General features: G+C 32.0%; 1 protein-coding gene across 5 annotated transcripts in view; it reads left to right on the top strand.

Moving 5' to 3' along the window:
* LOC131851284 (protein pangolin, isoforms A/H/I/S) overlaps positions 1–19,943 on the top strand; it is a 152,732-nt gene that overhangs the window by 112,462 nt on the left and 20,327 nt on the right. The window lies entirely within an intron of this gene.

The raw sequence follows: 19,943 nt of genomic DNA, 5'->3' as shown, positions 1-19,943 counted from the left end.
ATACTTACTTATAAAATGGTGAAAAATTTAGAAAAAAAAATTGGTTCCCACACTTCCCACACTTTACTATGAGAACATTATTCATGCACATAAGTAAAAACTAATTTACGAAGAGAAAAACTAGCAAACAATCTATTACGTTGTGTATTAATTAAGTAAATTGTGTATAACAATTTACTTAATCAATACACAACGAAACAACATTGGTAGAAAAAATAACAATAAACAACCGAAATAGTATTCCGGCTCTACTTTATTGGAAACTTACTCTTAAACACGGAACACAATGCATGCATATTCCAAAAATATCTGCTTTATATGCCATAACGCTTTTGAAAATCTTCATAAAAAAAAACCTGAACAACACTAACAAATCGTTATTCAGCTAACGCGAGACAGTAGGTTGAGCACAATTCGAACTAGTTACCGTTTATATGGCGTGCCTCATTAAAGTCGGCGGCGAGATCAAAGGAGTCCGAAATACGCGTCCCGCGTAGATGTACGCTCAATATTAGACTGGGGTTCAGTACTATCTACATCTTTTCTGCTGTAGCTGTTGTTTTAAAAATCACGATTGTTTTTTTGTATAGCTAAAAACTTATAAATAAAAATAATAAGTGAATTGTTCACATAGAGCCTTCTGATCCCAAGTTAAGGAAAGCCTATATTGTAGGCAATCATGGATAGTTGCGAGACCAATATATTTAGACTTGACAGTGCAAATTAAAAAAAAATACATAGATCTTTCTTATAAAAGAAGCAGCCTACTATTACCATACTGACCATACCGACTGATACTATTGTAAATAGTTTTATTTCGTGTTTTCCGTCTCTTTTACAGTATTTGTGCTTCGTTCTCCTGTCGCATCTAACAACAGCCCCTATCAGTCCATAGAGACTATTTTGTTACCTCATTTGAATATTCCATAGACCAAACTGATGTACTTATAAGTAAAAAAACATATTTTGTCAGCACGAAAACACGTCTTATCAGATTATGTTCAACTGGTATCAGTAAAGCTACCTATCAATGTTAAAGAAACGATAATGTGATAAACACATGTAATATTTTAATGTTTTTTTAAACGAATCTCAAATTTGATCGAACTGAATAACACGATTTAAGAATCAGGTATACATGATACGATAACGATAACAACGCACGATTTTTATTAAATTCTAATTCCGATTTACGATGTGTTTATATTTATTACATATATTTATAAAGAATTCCGCCGGCTGTTTACAATTACGACTTTAGTCATTTCTAGGTGGTAGAAATTAATTTCTATTATATTATATACAATTTTTTCTAATTTATATACACACAATTTATGCTAATATATTATATATTATAGTAAATTGACAAAATTAATAAATTCGAAAGTATATCCAATAATATATGACAGATCAGTTTTTAGTACAAGTAATATTTTCATCCGGCTCGAAGGATCAAAACTATTGCAAATTGTACCAATACATATTGCTGACTGTAAGTTATTCTGTGATATCTGCAGGAATACGTTACCAAAATGTAATATTAATGATTCGAAAATGTTTTAGACTATTATAAACTTACTTTACTTAACACTAGCTACTCGCCCCGTCTTCGTATGGGTGTACATGTATTATTCATATAATCTTTCCTCTTGCATCACTATCTATTGCTAAAAACTGCTTTAAAATCCGTTGCGTAGGTCAAAAGATCTAAGCGAACAGACAGCGGAAGTGACTTCATATTATGTAATGATATAAATTACGTACTCTTTATAATCATTTTAGCTTCTTAAGACGTTTAAACTTACGAAGTCTGAATGTTTCGTAATCCTAACTATATCTAACGCAGAATAGAACGGCGTTAAACAACAGATTTATGCTCGTGTCGACGTGCTTTTGGCTCGCATTTACATCCTGTAAATTTAGGGATGAACAGATTTGGTGAATATGGCAATATTGCATTAATTATTACCCACTCGTTACCTGTACCCTGTATGTTGGCCGAAGAGATATATTTTAGATAGAAGTTGTTTACTTATGTCTGATAATTTTATAACCGTGTTTTTGAGTACACTAGAAAATTTTATAATAAATCTGGTTATGTATAAAATAGCTATGTAATGTAGAGTCAACAATAAACATAGTCTACAACTATGCCTTGGAGTCAGATGTCTCTACGAAGGTCATTGTGGTGCTTGTTGCACCATAATTAAGTTGCACTTTAATCCAAGTCAATTAGGAATACGAATCCTTTTCAAAATATATGTATACATTGATTTTGTAGACAAGAATGCCTAAAACATTTAACTATAAATAGAGACTTTATAAAGATCCACTGGTCGCCATAGAGAATAAAAATGTTAGTATTTTCACAACATTAATTTTAGTAATTGTGTTCCTACTAAATTTCTACGTATATTTGAATAGTTTGTTATTTCACCAACTAGACTAAAGACTGAACGAATGCATTTGCATCAATAACATATAAATTGATTGATTTAAACATTATTAGATTTTAATTGAAAATTAATTTCATTTCATCGAAATTCTCATAGGAACGAACTTATAGGGAAATTTTTATGTTTAATAAATTTAATGGGCGCAATTAATGTAGTATCCCATTCAACCAGTTCACAGTCGTCATGTTACCCTATCCATTAAGCCAACGTATCATTCCAGTTTTGTCATATACTGGTAATATATTATACATTCATGATGTTAATGTTATATTAGGGATTGATTGGACCTAATTGGGTCGTTATGTGGAATAATAAAGAGCAATTAGTAAATTAATCGAGTGGTTCGAGATTGGAATAACAATGTATGCGTATTGTATTAATGAGAATACAGATGCATGCCCCTAAAGTAATATTTGTATCTTTTAATCTTAATCGCTTTTACCAAATAATTTTATAAAATTTGTTTTATTGTCGCACGTTGTAGGTACCTTCTCTTCTTCAGTTTAATAACATTTTGTAGGTACAGGTTTCCAAAGATATATATGTATTTAAAAAGTTAAACGTATATTTTGCGTAAAAAGGTTAAAAGTTTTCCTTTTTTACTTATAATAGACATAAATTAAAGTTCAAGTATAATTTAATTTGTTTCGTGTGACTAGATCTTATTAGCCGTTTAATAATTTAAAAAGACCTTTTATTGTGGACTCAATCAGCTATAAAATTAATGTCGGGCAGTTTATTCTAAAAAAAGCGCTCCGTTTAGGTTTTATTATGCGTCTATAAAACTGAGAGGTCGTAATCGTGTCTCAGGACGTTGAAGACTTTGTTCTACTATAACGACTTTAAATTTTAGTTGTTAGAATCTGGGACGGATTAGTCGGATGTAAATAAATACTCATAAATCTGGTTGTATTTGGACGATTTGTATCAAATGTTCATCCAGTGATGCCATAAAGGGGAATCCTTGCCCGAATTTGGGAGGACTTTATAGTAGCGATGGGGAGAACATATGGGTGTGTATTTGTGGTTGAAAAAATGACATGTCAAAAGCATATAGGTTTAAAATTACAAGTAGAAGTATTAGCTACAACAATCCAGAACTGTAGGACAGGTGGGTTATAGAAAAATTTATGTGAAAAACAAGAACTGTTGTAGAATAAAAAATGTGTGAAAAAGTAGAAAAAAAAATAAAATGAAAAATTGTAATGAAATCAAATTCAAATCGTCTAAAAAAGATACATACTGGGTTTTTATTTTCAAACCTAAATATAGGGGAGATTTTGAACATAATTTGAAGGCCATCCATCTAGCAACACTATTCGTACTTTTGCCTGTTTGTGTTTCTTCTTAAATATCATATTAATTCTTTGATGAAATGAACTATAGAACCTGTCTCCACGTTATATTTTTATAAATCGTTTCAGCATCATTAGTTTGTATATGATTCGTTGAAATTAATTCAGGACGGCATCGCATGGCGCCATCAATTTAATCTTTTGACATTTTTATGCATATTTAAAGTTTTGCTTTGAAGAGCTTTACGGTAGATTTATGTTATTTTGATACTCACAGTCAGACAACACCATGCTTTATGTAGGATGTCTTTTACATTGTTTTTTAATTATTTTTCTCTTAATTAGTCTTTATTTTAGGAAAAATCAATATTTTCATATTTCAACTCTTTTAACGGTAAATATATCGTTTGTTTAAATGTAACTCTTAATCTTCAGGTATCATTAAAATGTATTTAATGTTTATAGTTTTATTTATGATTGTGTTAAATAGTTGAACTTAATTATTATTTTATAGTTTTTCATTTCCTTGTGTAAGTATTGAAACAGGTACCTATGTTATGTTCTACAAAAATAACTACTAACAGTACATGCGTTCCTGATATTATCTGTTTGAAGATCAGTACAGAAATAAATTTATCAATTGCGAATATAATAATTATAAAAACTCAATTTTACTTTAGTAAATACTATGACTATGGGTCCGCATAACGGATTCTGGAGTATTGTATCTTTCTAACAGTAAATATTTTTTCAATCGGAATTATTGCAAGTTCCATTGATTCCATTCCTCGTAAAAATCTCTCGAATCTCGCAATTATAAAGTATAGATTTCACGTCATAAAAAAAAGTAATTTTAAATTTTAAACTAAATGCCAATCGGTTGAAAGTCAACACGAACAAACGGACAGTGTGTGAGTTTTGTTTGAAAACTCACTATGATTTATACGTACGCGACACAATTTGGCAATGCCTAGTGGAATAGCTTTATATTTTTGTTCAGTCTAATAATCTCATTTATATTAAAACTGAAGTGGGCGTAATAGTGAAAACTTTGATTTATGGCGGCCCGCTCATTTATGGACGAGATATTTTGGCTTTCTCAAATATTAACGCTGCTTCATTCGCTCGGATCCATAACTCTTTGCTTTGCTTTATCTAGATCTTAATCTCTTTTATATTGACTCAATTTATTACTAGTGAGTAATTGTATGATTTAAATCAAAGGGAACTTTGTGGTGCGTCACTCACGTTTATCTGTGAATTTATTTAGCAGTTAGAAAATTTGTCATGTGACATTAATTATAAGAGAAAGTGTAAACGTTTCCGAAATTGCTGTATAAGTATAATTCAGTACCAAAAGTCTAGAAATAAACTTACAGAATCGAACTTGATGTCCTTCATATGCGAATATGTAACTATTGGTTAGGTAGAGGTACAGACTGAAAACCAGTGCTGCACTGTGCGCACATCAGTCCTTCATCAGCTGAGTTTGAATTTATTGCCGGTCATTTTATAAAAAAATTGTATAATTGTGTCTCTTTTCTCTTTCAGCATATATTTGTCCACTGCTGGACGTATGCCTCTTGCATAATTTTCCACTTCAGTCTGTCTGTGGCGTGCCTTGTCCAGGTCGGTCCTGCCGTCTTCCTGATGTCATCAGACCATAATTATGTAACAGAGTATAATTGTGTAATACATATATACTTTATTATTATATATCATTAATTCGATGATGAAGAGATAGTCAATATCACATTACATATCAAGTGTAATTATATTTATAGTTACCTTTTTTGTTTGTTTTCGTTATTATAATTTTCATCATCAATGTATTAACATTAGAAAGTCTCTCGCTCTGTCTCTGTCTGATTATATGTTCGCAATAATATCAAAAGCTACTGTACAGATATTCATGCGGTTTTCGTCAAACTACAGACAGATTTCTGATTTTCTAAATTAATTAAGTTTAATAAATATTACAATATCCTTAGCTAGGACAGGTTACGAGTTATCAAAAAATATTAAATATTGCATGGAGAGACCAAAAACATCTTTTACTCGTTATATATATTTTTTTAAATGGACAGTTCTAATGACAAGGAAATTTCATACTTTATTCTCTAAGATTGTTTATTACAATATACTCGATGATAGCTAATGTCGTATATATTTAGCGGTTAAGTACTAATAGACATGTCATCGACTATTGATGTTTAAGTTATCACTGTCATTTGTATCATTATTACTACTATTTCAGTTATCGTCCTGTCTATTTCTTCTTAAATATATATTCTTAATACAGTTTTGTATAATGCATCATATTAAATGGTGTTGAAAATTGTTGAATGAATGAATGATTTATAGATACATAGTTAGTTATATTTTAAATAGCACAATTGTGATGTGACAGAAACTAGCATACAATAACTTAAAAAAAAAATATATTAAATAATTAATTAAATATAGTAATAAAAAAATAAAAAATATTTGTCATATTGAATTTATTTCCTTTATTTAGAATTGTTTGATAGAACTATAATTCGATTTAATATAATGCTATCTTCGTTTTTCTATTAATAATTACAAAAAAATGATAATAAACTTAGTAAAGTTATATAGTTCAGCTATTAGTTATTGTTATTAGTATTTGTATTTCGTGATTGTTAATTACTTTGATTCGTTTTAGTTCAATTATTATTATTACTTTAATTATATTGTAAAAATAACCATAGAGTATCTTTTATCACAAAACAAACAGACGAACTCGAGTATAACAGCTTAATTTAATGAATGGTGTCTTATAGATGACTGTATGGGACAAAGCAACGTTTGCCGGGTCGGCAGTACCTAAAATGATTTTTATAGGACGTTTTGTTTTGTACTGAATAAAGGGTAAATGTATTGAAGTATTTCTATTTAATTAAAAAGCACGGCTTTTATATTCCCACAAAGCTAGACTGCGATCGGCTAACGAACGTCTAGTAGCAAGTATGTTTTCGCTTCAGTATACAGCCATGACGCAATTTGTAACACCCCAGGGGTGGGGAGGGGGTGACTTCAAAGGGCTCGCCGACAAAGCGCTAAATAAGATGAAAAAAATAGAAACGACAATGGGCAGAGAAATCGGGCCTTTCGAATTTTCCTTTTTAGTTTTTGGCGCGAGAATTGCGTTTCGTTCGCGCGTAGTTTGCATTGGGATCTTTTGACGCGCGTTTTAATGAAACAAAACGTTTTATTGTTTTTGGAAATGTTGTAAACATTTTTTGTTATATTATTGGAATGGTAAACAAGCTGATGGATTACCAGATGGTGCGTTTTTACAGTCATCTTTATACATAAAGAACACGTTATCATATGACGCCCGTGATATCATTAATGCATTGGATTCTGGTGGACTAAGATGTCATATATACCCTCTTATAATGTCACCTCTCATCTTTCAACAGAAACAAATTTTACAAAGCAAGCTATTAATTTGCCGAAATAGGTGAGACTGATGTACCCAATCACTTACAAACGACGACTTCACAAAGTCTACCTCGGTACCTATAAACGCAGTAGAGGACGTAAATGTTGCGTTCACGATATTCGATTCTGCCTCTGACTACCCCGTCTAGGATTAAGTCGTAATAATATTAATAATAACACTGCATGTCGAAAAACATCAATCACTTTCATCGAGCGTCGCGTGGGATGATAATCTTATCACCGAGTCATTATCAGATAATCCGCGTTTTACACGAGTGTCGTGAAATTTTTGTGCAATCCAAGGTCGTGTCTATATGCAGGTTTGAATTACATGTCTCAAGATAAGTGTTAATGGATGTAATTAAGCGATAGTGTCGATCTATTTTGGTATTTTTAATAAGTAATAGATATGAGGAAAATCGTAACATAATCCACATTTATTTATGTAACTCGACTGTCAAACAAACTGATGGCATATATCAAGGAACATGCAATACGGCAATGACAAATATAGACATGAACAGCACCGAATACATCACTATGTTATATGATGCCAGTGGAACGTTTTTGAGGACAAAGGTGCCATGCAAACGTACCCTGTAATTTCACTACCATATCTCATCCTAAAGGATGACTCAAACACAGAGACTGAGAATATAATCTTGTCACTTTATCTTTAAGATCTTTAATGTCATCCAGGAGTGACCTTCCTGAATCATAAGACAAGATAAAGCAATATAAATTTATAATAGTAACCTAAAACAGTTCACACACTACCATCTTCGCTCAGAGCAGGACTTGTTTTGTGGATCCTAAACAAAAATAAAAAATATATATATATTTGTGACTACACCCAGACTTATACATACATATGTAATCAGAGTCATGAAAACAAATATTTGTACTGTGCGAGAATCGAACTTGCGACTATCAGTAGGCAGTATGTTACACCACTGAACCACCGGGGCCGCCATAAATTATATTGTTATTATTGCGAAGGCACGAAACTTTATCTACGTACCTGTTCTTTGCCATTTACTTGTGTGTTATTTTATATAACAGTTCTTGCTATATGATGTAATCTATAAGATATTATTTTTAAAACCGACTGCTTTACAAAATTCACCCTACATGATACTTATCAATTGAAATCCGCTTTCAAACTAATTTTAATACTAGCCCATTGTAGTATCCATAAATCTTTGCAATTATCAAATTCTCAGCACCGTCTCATCTGCATACACGCATACAAACACAGTACGCACGCGCGCGGTGTGATCAAAGAGAGCGCGACCCCTTTGTTCATGCCGCCGGTCGCGTGCCGTCTTTTTCATTTCTCTCCGTAGTCGCCTAAGAGTGCATGGGAGCGAGGGAGACAGTTCTACAACTGATTATATAGCGTTTGCAACGTGAATATTTCACCTCGTTATCGAGTCTTGTTTGTGTTAGATAGTGTTGGGAAAGACACGATTGGGTGAAATATCGACGTTGATTACAAGAAGCAAGTTTACTATGTCATAATGACGCATAACATTTCAAATCGAAATGTGACGGCTATGTTATCTTTTTAATTTAGTATTCTAAAACAAACCCAACCTTATCTATGCGACATGTTCCTTCAGTGGTATTATAACAAGAGACTATGAAATTGTACAATAATTGCCTGGATTAGAACAATTTGAAACATACATTATTTGACTAGATGTATCACGCGGAACTGCCCGCGTAATATTGGCAAATCTATATGTGTACCAAATTTCATTGGAATGCATTCGTAAGTACGTAAAAACGTAAAGAAGCAACTAACATCTATTCGAATCTATTTAAATATATTATTATTAGTATATTTATAAATCTAAAGATGTTCGGGACATATTGCTGGTGTGTAATGAAATGATATTTATATTAATCACGCAGTAAAAAATTTTCTTAGTCTATAAATATGAAACTGATGTGAATATAGTTAAAAAGAATATTAGCAATTGAATAATATTTTGTATAAATCTCCAAAATACGCAATTTTGATGTTTTACAAAAAATATAATGAATTTAGATTTATCGATACATTTATATCGACTCGCTTCCTCATCCTTAGGCTCTAGTAGAGCACAGCTCCCGAGTAGGAAAGACAGGAATCTGCCGATATCGATGTTGGTAATTAAAATAGACGTATTGCTTGAGTCTATACCTATATTATAGTGCCTACTCAATGACACAGTATGACTAAGCAGTACCTCAACTTGACTATTGATTATTGTATCCAATATTTATACTGATTCTTTGATATTATAGAGTATAAATTAATATATCATTAATTTTAATTATTTAGAATATAAATTTTGTAATTGACTTTTAAATTAAAAGCCAATTACTGAACTGTATATTTTTAAGTATAGATTATTATATTAATGAATTAAGGAAATAATATTTTTTTTGTAGATATATAATTTCTGTAATCAATTCCTATTTATGAGTGATTGTGTTTATCTGTTACAATGCAAAATTCTGAGTTTACATTAGTATGTGTAAAATGATATTCACGATTTATAATTACTTATTACAAATATGGTAAAAATGTACGTGTTAGTTTTAGAACTAAGTTGGACTACTGCCCGTATAATTATACTACGGTCTCTATACATCAAGGTGGTTTTTTACGGGAACTGACTATGGGAAAATTACTGTTCCGACCGATTCGATGAGTCATATAATTTGTTACATGATTTATAATGGTGGGATTAGAATGTTTGATTTTTAATCTGTAATTTGGAGGATTTGTGAGTGTTTTTATAGGTTTTTATATTCTTTAGTTAGGACTTAGACCTTTTGTGGATGATTTTTTGTGATACATCTAACAATGAGAAAAATATAGGTGATTGTTATGACTTATGAAGCGGAAGGTGTTTCGAAATTATTGTAATTTTGATTTTCTGTGGTCATTAGGTTTCGAATGTAGTCTGAATAATGGTTATCACTGCATATTGGCATTGTAATGAAATGAGAACGTGAAACTAATACAAAAATTATGTATTGTCTGTTAACTGCTAAATATATTCGTCAAATCTCGTTTAATCGTGTAATTGGCAAATTAATTGCATTACAAAAAAAAACAGGTAATAAAATAAACGAGAGAACTCTTTATTTTGAAAATTATTTGTTAAACTCTTTATAATGCATTCGACAGGGTAGATGAAGCTTATAATAAATAAGTTTTAGTAAATACACAACATAACACCCAGTACAATATAATATATGTTACATATTAATGTATTTTGAGGAAATAGAACCCACGACTATCGAAAGGAAATGTAACGTACAATTCCACTGCACTACCGAGATCATTATTGTTCCTTATCCCACTTATTTTTATGACTAGTAATTTCAGTTGAGTGAACTGAATATAACAGTGAAACAAATTTAGTACTTATCCTATTATAATATTAACGTACCTAAACGTATTTTCTTGTATTTTCTATTCTTTATAATCATACCCGTTTCGCAGATATCTCGGCCTACTAATTTGAAACAAAACTGCTCGGAAAAGAGAATAAGATAGCTCGTTAAAGCGGATAATTCGAAGCAATCGTACTAGCATAAAAAGAATAGCGGTATTAACCTGTATTAAGTGTGCAATGACAGGGTGTCCCTTTTACCCCCCACCCCTCCCTCAGTCTTTTTAGTCAGGGTTGCCACTCGTATTAGGATTAATAATGGGCGTAATACAAATGTTACAATGTTTTTTATGTACTTCTGAGTGTGACGGGGTTAGGAAATTCTGATTGAGCAGGCTGGACATTGAATCTGTTTAGAATTTTCTATTTCTGCTATGTAATATGATCTTACTAATATTATAAACGTAAAAGCTGAGTGTAGAGGGATAGATGGATGTATGAATGTTTATTACTCTTACATGCAAAAAACTACTGAAAGGATTTCGATGAAACTTTACAAAATAGCTTATACATCAGAATAACAGATAGGTTATAAATTTCATGCGAGAGAAACCGCGGGCACAGCTAGTATACAATTAGTCTGTACTCTGGTTTTATATCGTGAATTATTACGTGTACCGAAGTCTGAAATTTCAGAGTTCCGCGCATTTACTAATGACGCTCATGTAACAATATTTATCCAGTAGAAATTGTGTAATTTAACTAAATTCATAAGATGGGATCGTTTTTTTGACAACTCAATATTGCAATGTCTGAGCCAAAGCAACGAGTATAAATATATATTAAGATCTAGCAAATTAATATAAATAAAAAAATGTATTGTTTGCCAGATATTGCCAACCCTACCTCTCAACCTCCTGCCACTCCTCACCCCTGGCCTCCGTTAATATTTTACAGGAAAATGACAAGGCCTACCCGCGGCACCGCGCATTAGTTTTTCTTTTTGATGTTCATCCATGTCTGAAGGCAATATAATTTTGTTTATACCCATTTTAACTGGGCGCTTTTATTGAATTTGATATTATTTTTTCTTATAGTTCATTTTTTTTTATAATAAGTTTCTTTATTTGAACTTTTTTTATTAATTGATCTCTTTGTAGGCTTGTCATGTAGTTGTGACTTTGGGTGGATAATTATTAGTTCTACTTAAAATATTAATGTTTAATTATACATGAAAATTTCTTACTAAGTTACAATTCGGTAATAAATAAACTTGATACTTTAACTTTTGCAGTACAAGTTACAGCAGTCATAAATAATTTGAAAGTTACAAGGTACAAGGTACTAAAAATATAAAAGGTAATAGGTAACAGAGACCTACATATCATCAATTAAACGTAGTTATAACATATCATGTATATTTTCATAATGTTATTCGGTAATCTAGATTAATACAAAGTTTGTATTACAAACGTGTGTTATACATATACATAAATCTATATATACATAAGCAACCCGTGCGCGCGTAAGGTCGGTCGCAAGGGCCTGGGGGCAGATTTTCGCTAAACAATTCATACATTTATATTTCCTTTGATGTTACGCCGCGGGCGCCGTCATTCGCAGGGTTAACCCACCTGTTTATTACACGTAGAAAATTGAACGTTTCTGAAAAACAGGTAGATATTATTTGTGTAATATATTTTTTATTATTATTTGTGTGTTCATATTTTTAGCTCTAATTAAGGATTTTATTTTTATTTGTCTATCATAGATAATCATATGATTATATCTCCAACATAGTACTTTCCATCTCGTGAAACAACAATTTTTATATCTTAAATATTATGTAGAACAAAACAACTTTCATCCAGACCCAGAAAACACTATTAAAAACTGTAAACACCCTATCCATCATAATTAATCGGTCATCAAAAAAAAATACACCTTACATTAATTAGTCGTTGTTTTAATAAAAGCAATTGTTTTCTATATCTGAAGAATCTATCAACCCCAAATTGCTGTCGATCTAATCGGTCCGACAAACGACAACCTGCCATTAACCCTTTGACGTGTTGTGGGGGTTAATTGTCCCCTTTTGTTTATTAAACTGGTGTCTCGGACACGACTTATTGTCACGTTACGCGGTTCCCATAGCTTTATTCTGTACTTACTTTACTAATAAAAAATTTGGTCCACAAAACCATTGACCATAAACTTGATAAAATTCTCATGGAACGCATATACAACCTTTTATTTAAGAAATAAAATATTGCATAGTACATTTTTACCACAAAATTCAAACCCACTACTATATTTATCTATTGCAAAAAAATAAAATTAAAATCCGTTCGAATAAAAAATTCTAATTATTTTGTCAATCTCTTATATTGTTTTTTAGTAGTAAAGGAACTTAGCTCCTAATTCTTGTATAAGCATACAGGCTCTATCTTTTATAAGAAACTTAGCTAAAACTCTTTTACTAGAATCTCTGCTCTCTTCAATGTCGGTGAAAAACTAAAGAGGAACTAGAACTACTAGAACTGCATTTTATGGAAAAGAGTAAATTAAGGAATTTACTCTTTTCCATAAAATTCAGTTCTGATTCTTTAAGGAACTTCCTCCAAAACTTCTATAAGGATCCCCGCTCCAACAAAAAACCCACAACAACTCTTTTACTAGAACCTCGTCTTTATTCAATGTCGGTGAAAAATTAAAGAATAACTATTTAGATTCAACCTCTTTGTGACAATTCCTTTTAATCCACGCATTCTGTAATCAGACATGTATGATTACACTTAATGGGCCCCGCTTCGCTATTGGTTCCGTAGAATGAAACGTAGCACGCCATACATTAGTAATAGCCTCATTAGTTCTAAGTATTCACCATTAATAACTGATTCTAGGGACGCCGTTATGACGTTTTTTAATCATATGATAACAGTTTCGAAAATACTAATTCTGTCGCTAATTTTTTTACCAATGTTAGATACATTGGTAGTTATCTTACCAAGTTATAGGTCGAAATACGTGAGTTTGATGAGTTAACAATGTATTGTCATCATGAAGGTTTGTTTTATGTGTTTTTTTCTGAGTTATATAGGATATTGTAAAACTTTTTAATGATATTAATTAAATACAGATCCATTACCAACCTAGGTACTCCTTTTTTGAAGTGTAGCATTATTATGGTATCAACACGAGAGTAAATCTTTAAAAATAGCAGCGACATCATATATGTATTTCAAGAAATAAAATTGAATCCTCCTTATTGTGTTCGGTTAAAAACCAAAACGAATCTCACGGACACATTAAATTCGTATGAAAAATGCAGCAATGTATTCAGTCAATCTGTATGTTGTCTACATATATCAGATGTACGACCGCAGTAATTCGTACAAAGTGTTAAGACCGTCTGATTCGCCACTTAGCGATATTCGCGTCTCGCGCACCCATAACGGAAATACCAGGCGACACTGACGCACACTGAACGCAATGTTGCCATCTGAAAAAGTTTCATTCATTCATATTTTACACATGATTTAATTTTATACTTTATATGATCAAAATTCGTGGCATGTTGGTATTTAATAGGATATTTTAAAGGTATATAATATTTGTTGCTTCATAAATAATTTATTATAATGAAGGTAAATTAACACAAATTAATACTAATGACCATATTTTTACGTAATTGCCTATGTTTAGGAAATATATCAAATTAGCTATGTAATTTTTGTAACAAAATAAAAACATTTTCGTCAACCTGATATAAATTGAACGCGGTAACAATATATAGCTATAATAAGTTAATAGAAACTGTACTTTCAATGTTAGTACTATGTAATTTTTCAACAACCCATTCATTATATTCGTATTTGATTACGGAGCAGTATTTTTTAAGTACTGATCCTTAGCCTGGTTTCTTATTCAAGAAAATTGTATGTCGTTTTATTAAAAAAGGAACATTGCAATAAAATTGAGACTAAAACTTTCAAGAAGCGCCAGACGAGGTTGCATTGAAACGTCCGTTACGGGAATAACAATAAAGAATTTTTACGATTACCCGAGGAGAGACTTATTTAATTTTGAACTCTGCTCTTAATTTTGCACTGTCAACTTTATTAACGTGCAATAAAGTTTAATTTCATTCGAGTGGAATTTATTTATTTCTGGTGTGCACATTGGTTGCAATCTGGGATGCGCGAGATATGGCGACGATGTTTGGACGCATGCGCCGGAGTGGTTACACGGTGAAAGCTTGCAATAAGAGATAAAGGATGCTGTGACACTTTGACCCAAGGACATTACTTTTTGTTAACCGAGCCGTTATAATGGATTGTAGCGTGTGTGCATTGACAAATAATTAAAGATTTTAGTGAGATTTAAACTTTAACATTTATTATTTTTAAATCTTGAAGTAACGCATTTTTAGGTATTTAAGGATTATAATGATATAAAATGAATATAAAAATGTCATCAATAAAAGTTGCTGCTGGAGTGCGGATTTTGTAAATTTGCATGTTGGAGGATTAACCTCAAAAACTACTGCATCAACTTTAAAAGTTCCTTCTTAAAGAGATTAGATAGGTGCATTATTGAAATGAACATAGAAATATTGGATAAACTATCAGATAATATTGATGTTATTATTTATCGAAATAAATAATATTTTATTATACAACACCCAACACGCGTATACATACGTAAATACACTAAGTATTAGGTACTAAAAATTATATATATTATATATTTAGGTACTAAAAATATACTCATAAATGATCACCAAAAGTTAAAAAAATGTAAGACTCGGCCTATGAAAAATAAATTGAATATAGAATTGAAAAGATTCATTCAAATTTGTTTCGATATAAAAAAGACCTTGTGTAGCTTTTACACACAATAAAAACTGATAAATTGCGAACTTTTTCTTTTTGGCCGTCGGCAATAAGAAGTCAACATAATGTATATAAAATTAGCAAAGATATCACGTAACAAATATTTTGTATATATTACAAAATATCGCTTATTTTGAGTAGGTACCTCTTTTTTGAAGTTAGTTTTACGAACAAACAACATTTATCTGACTGTACCAAGTGAGTCACACTGACTCGGTTGTTAACGAGTCTCGCTAGCAGATTGTGATTGATGCTCCTTTCAAGGGTTCGCGATTCAGACGAGAATGGACGAATAACCTACATACTTGGAATGATTTTTTTCTCAGGACTTCATCTATATATGATAAATGTTTTGTTTTAGCGAGTTATTTTATGTTTTATTTGAGAATGCTGCAACTGCATGTGTATCACTATTGACTAATTGTTATATACGCGTCTGACTACCTCAGTTTAGCACTTAATCAGCACGAACTTACTTCCGTTAGTCAGGGGTTTTATTACACTACAATATACATTTGTAGAGTTCTGAATGATTCTTTATATTTATTACATATGTACCTATTATATAAACTTTTTTATTTCATCTATTGGTTCTCTAGTATTCATAGTGCAATCCATGCTTAGTTTAGAACTAAATTGTATTGTATGAATTGTCAAAGGTTATTTATTTATTTATCTGAGGTGCAAAAGAAGAGTGATCATTTTTTAATACAGCCAACTATAGCCATGCATAAGTCGTTAACACAGAATATTTATGAATAATTATAAAACCTTCCTATTATTTATTCATATATAACAGGAATACATAAAGCTAAAAAAACCTTACTAAAGGGCTGTACCAATTTTCCAAGCCTAGTCCTGGTGGCACGTCAAAAACATAATTGGCGTGCCCTTCGCAGTCTATGAACAAAGATCTAATTTTATACTGAAAACACCAAGAAACACTTATTTTAAACATCGACGTTGATAATGAAATATACGGCCTGACTGATGGTAAATGGCCAGCTGGTGAATTCTGCAACAGTTACAATATCAGAGTCTTTTCTAGTGCTAACTCTTGGTATATGAAAATCTATTGCATGGTGTCTAATAATTTTACATTATTTATGATTACTTCCGTTCTTACTAGGACTTTCTTATGTATTTTAAATCGTTTTTTATGTATTTTTATTGTGTGTTAAAATGCAACAAAGTACCTATATGTAATAATTTGTTGCACTTCAACATACATAATTGAAATAGTGTTAGCAAAGAAGGACTATTTATTATTAATATATTAGTATTCAAGTGGAACAAATATAAAGAGTTGTTAATGTCTCTTCCACGGATCGTTTATCAGCAGAAATATACCTACACGTATACCTATAAAGATCTGCATGGCAGCCTCTGGAAAAAGGTCAACAACCCCCGGCCCCAACCTCCCAGGGGAGGTACGCCGATATTCGCAGATTTGAATATACGACCCCAAATTTGTAGATTAGATGCTCTTGAACCCACCATTTCAGTTCATAGATTTCATAGAAATTTTATATGAAAAGTTATATAGCGAATTTAACATTTCAACATTTAATGTACAATTTTTTGTTGATATATGTATCGTACTTTTTATTTATACTAATAATAGAAGTAAGTACGCGAATATAATGGTAATGTTTGTTATTCTGTTTATAGATAATAATAGAAATAAACAAATAAATAAATACTATAATGAAAATGTTACACTAAAATTTACATCTGATGCATTTTTTTAAAATAAAAATATATTATTTTTTATTAACTTTAATTACAAAAATGAGCACTAACTCTCACACTATACTCACTGAGACCTGAACAATAAAGTACATATTTTATATAAATCCATATGTATGTATATTTAATGCTAGGAAGCGCTTTCCCTCGTTATAAGGTTCCGGAGCTCGCTTCCGGCTCGAAGAACCAACCCCGGAAATGGATAAGAAATGACGCCGAATCAACGGAGCGAGGGTAGTCCCATTTGAATTTTTTCGCAATTCTGAATTGAAGTATTACGATTTATTGATACTTTATTATTTGGAAATGTATTTGACGTAGTATTTCATAGGTTTAGTACTTTTATTTTTGATTTTGACTTTTCAAACATCGTGATATTTATTTATACCCGAAATTTAGGATATATCTTACACATAATTTATATTTTGTAGATTATATCTCTAAAACACACATTTACACGGACAGTGTCACAATGTAGCTATAGTGGTGTGGAGCTTTATCATATTGTCTCATTTGTAAATAAATGGTCACTATGGTAAATAAATATATGGTTTAGATTCGCGAAATTTAAACGTAATGATTATAGATTATATTTAGATCTAAACATTTTACTATGCTTTACAAAAAAGTCATAACACTAACGCACTAAGACCCTTATTGCAAGCTCTACTTAGGAACTATATGACATTGTATTTTATATATACATATAGTGCATTGGTATTTATTAATAATTATTTAAAATAAGAGACGTAATCATGAATATTTTCTATATTAGTAGACCAAAAGACATTGATTGACCTAAGTCTATATTATTGTTAGTGTAGTATACTAAAACAAATATAAACTCATTTAGAGACTTCATTAACTGCGAGGAAGTTGGGAACGAGAAACAATAGCTGTTTGAAAGTTCAAAGGCGTCTCGATGCGACTCACTGTTCCACTTTAAAAAGGCATACGTCTAAAACTAGACCAAAACTTCCAAGGTCGGAAAACGCAGTGTACTCACACGAAGGCACAACCACCCTTGCACCCACACCATCAACACACGTACGAGCCCCTACACACGGTTGCTATAGCAACGCAGCATCCTACTTCCACGCCCACTACCCGGGGGCGAACTCTCAAGATATTACGCCCTACTTCGTCCGCATTGGTGCACTAAAGGGGTGTAGGGGCGGCGGTGTGCGTGCATTTAACGCTGCGCCCTCAAGGAATCTGCCAATTTCATTTTCTACACAAACTCCGCAGTGTCGACGTTATTCTGTATAGTTTACATTAACAAAACGAGATACACGATCGGTTAGCGAATGCGGCGCACTCGACTCCATTCGCAACATTCAGCCGGACAGCTCGTTAACAAACCTATTCAATTTTGAAGTATTAGTCGATTGAGGCAACGTTTCTCGCGTCCTATCGTCGCGAGTTCCAATTAGCGACTGGGGCTTGTCGCTCGAGTGCCTGTGACGTCACTCGTCGCTTTCATGCGGTTTCAATAACTACCCTCTCGAGTGATTCCGTCAATAGGCGAGTACTTCACTGAAGACCCACCTTCATTAGGAACCTTCTCAATGTACACGCGGAACTGAAAAGGCGAGCAAAAGTTACAAGTTTCAAGTAGAAAACTTATTTAGCTAATAATTTGCGAGGTCATAACGCTCCTTTAATAACTCTATCTAATTGCTTGTTTTAATTTTTGAATTATTACGCTCAGTGAATTGAACAAAGCGAGCTGCTGCGTCTTTTGTTTCAACCGGTCGCGCCATAGACAAATCTTATTATGGAAATATTTTCAAATTAAGAACGCGCTGCTCCCGCATTATGCGTCTCGACTGCCATCATTGTCTATGGATTCTTTTTGTTCCTCCTCGCATGTCGAGATTTTTCGACCACCGTTTCAGTTATTTTTTCTCTTTTTGTTTTTTTTAAGCTGTCCCGAGCGTGAATGGAGTGCTTTGTTTGTGCGTGTTTTATTATTAATTAGTGAGGCTTCTTTGTCCGTGGTAATTATTGTCTTAATAAGTAGTTCCTGCTCGAAATATGGACGAGTGGTGAAGGGATTGTCAGCCCTTTTTAATTTTTTAATTGTTTGGAACGATGCGGGATTTTCAAAACTGGTTTTAGTTAGGTCCACTTGCATACAAAAGACGCTTGTTATGTTTGACCAACGTGCTACTAATTGTAATTACTTATTTGACTTGTAAATTTCTTCTAATTTGTAGTAGTATTTAAGAAATAAATGTTAATAGTCACAAGCTTTCTTTTTTATAATAATTTTTATTTAAATTTTTACTGAAATTTCCTGGTACCAGTTTTTTTTATTATTAAGTTCAGTACGCGACATTCATTCACTGTAATATTGAAACAGGGTTACAGATGTTTATAATATTTGCGATTCACGTCAATGTAGCTTTCGAATAATAGTGTTAAAAAGAATTCCCAGTTAATTAGAGGTGAAACTCTCTGCTCGGAAGTACGCGTTGTGAATGGCCCTCGGTGGCGCCATTTTGCATAATTGCGAGTCGAGGGTAGAACGAAATTTATACGGGCCCGCCAATTTACTTGCTAATGACGCTTCTATAGACTAGTTGGTTTTTGTCTCCACCTTTATTTCAATTCGGGTGTCGGGTTTGTTTTTGTTTACTTCTTTGTTCCCATTGCGAAATAGAGATTATATAGTTTGTGCTCTCT

Source organism: Achroia grisella, unplaced genomic scaffold (assembly GCF_030625045.1).
Source record: "Achroia grisella isolate CSIRO2021 unplaced genomic scaffold, CSIRO_AGI_Agris_v1 utg1174, whole genome shotgun sequence".
Lineage (NCBI taxonomy): Eukaryota > Metazoa > Arthropoda > Insecta > Lepidoptera > Pyralidae > Achroia > Achroia grisella.
Note: the sequence above shows the minus strand (reverse complement) of the source record. Positions and strands in the feature narration are given on the sequence as shown.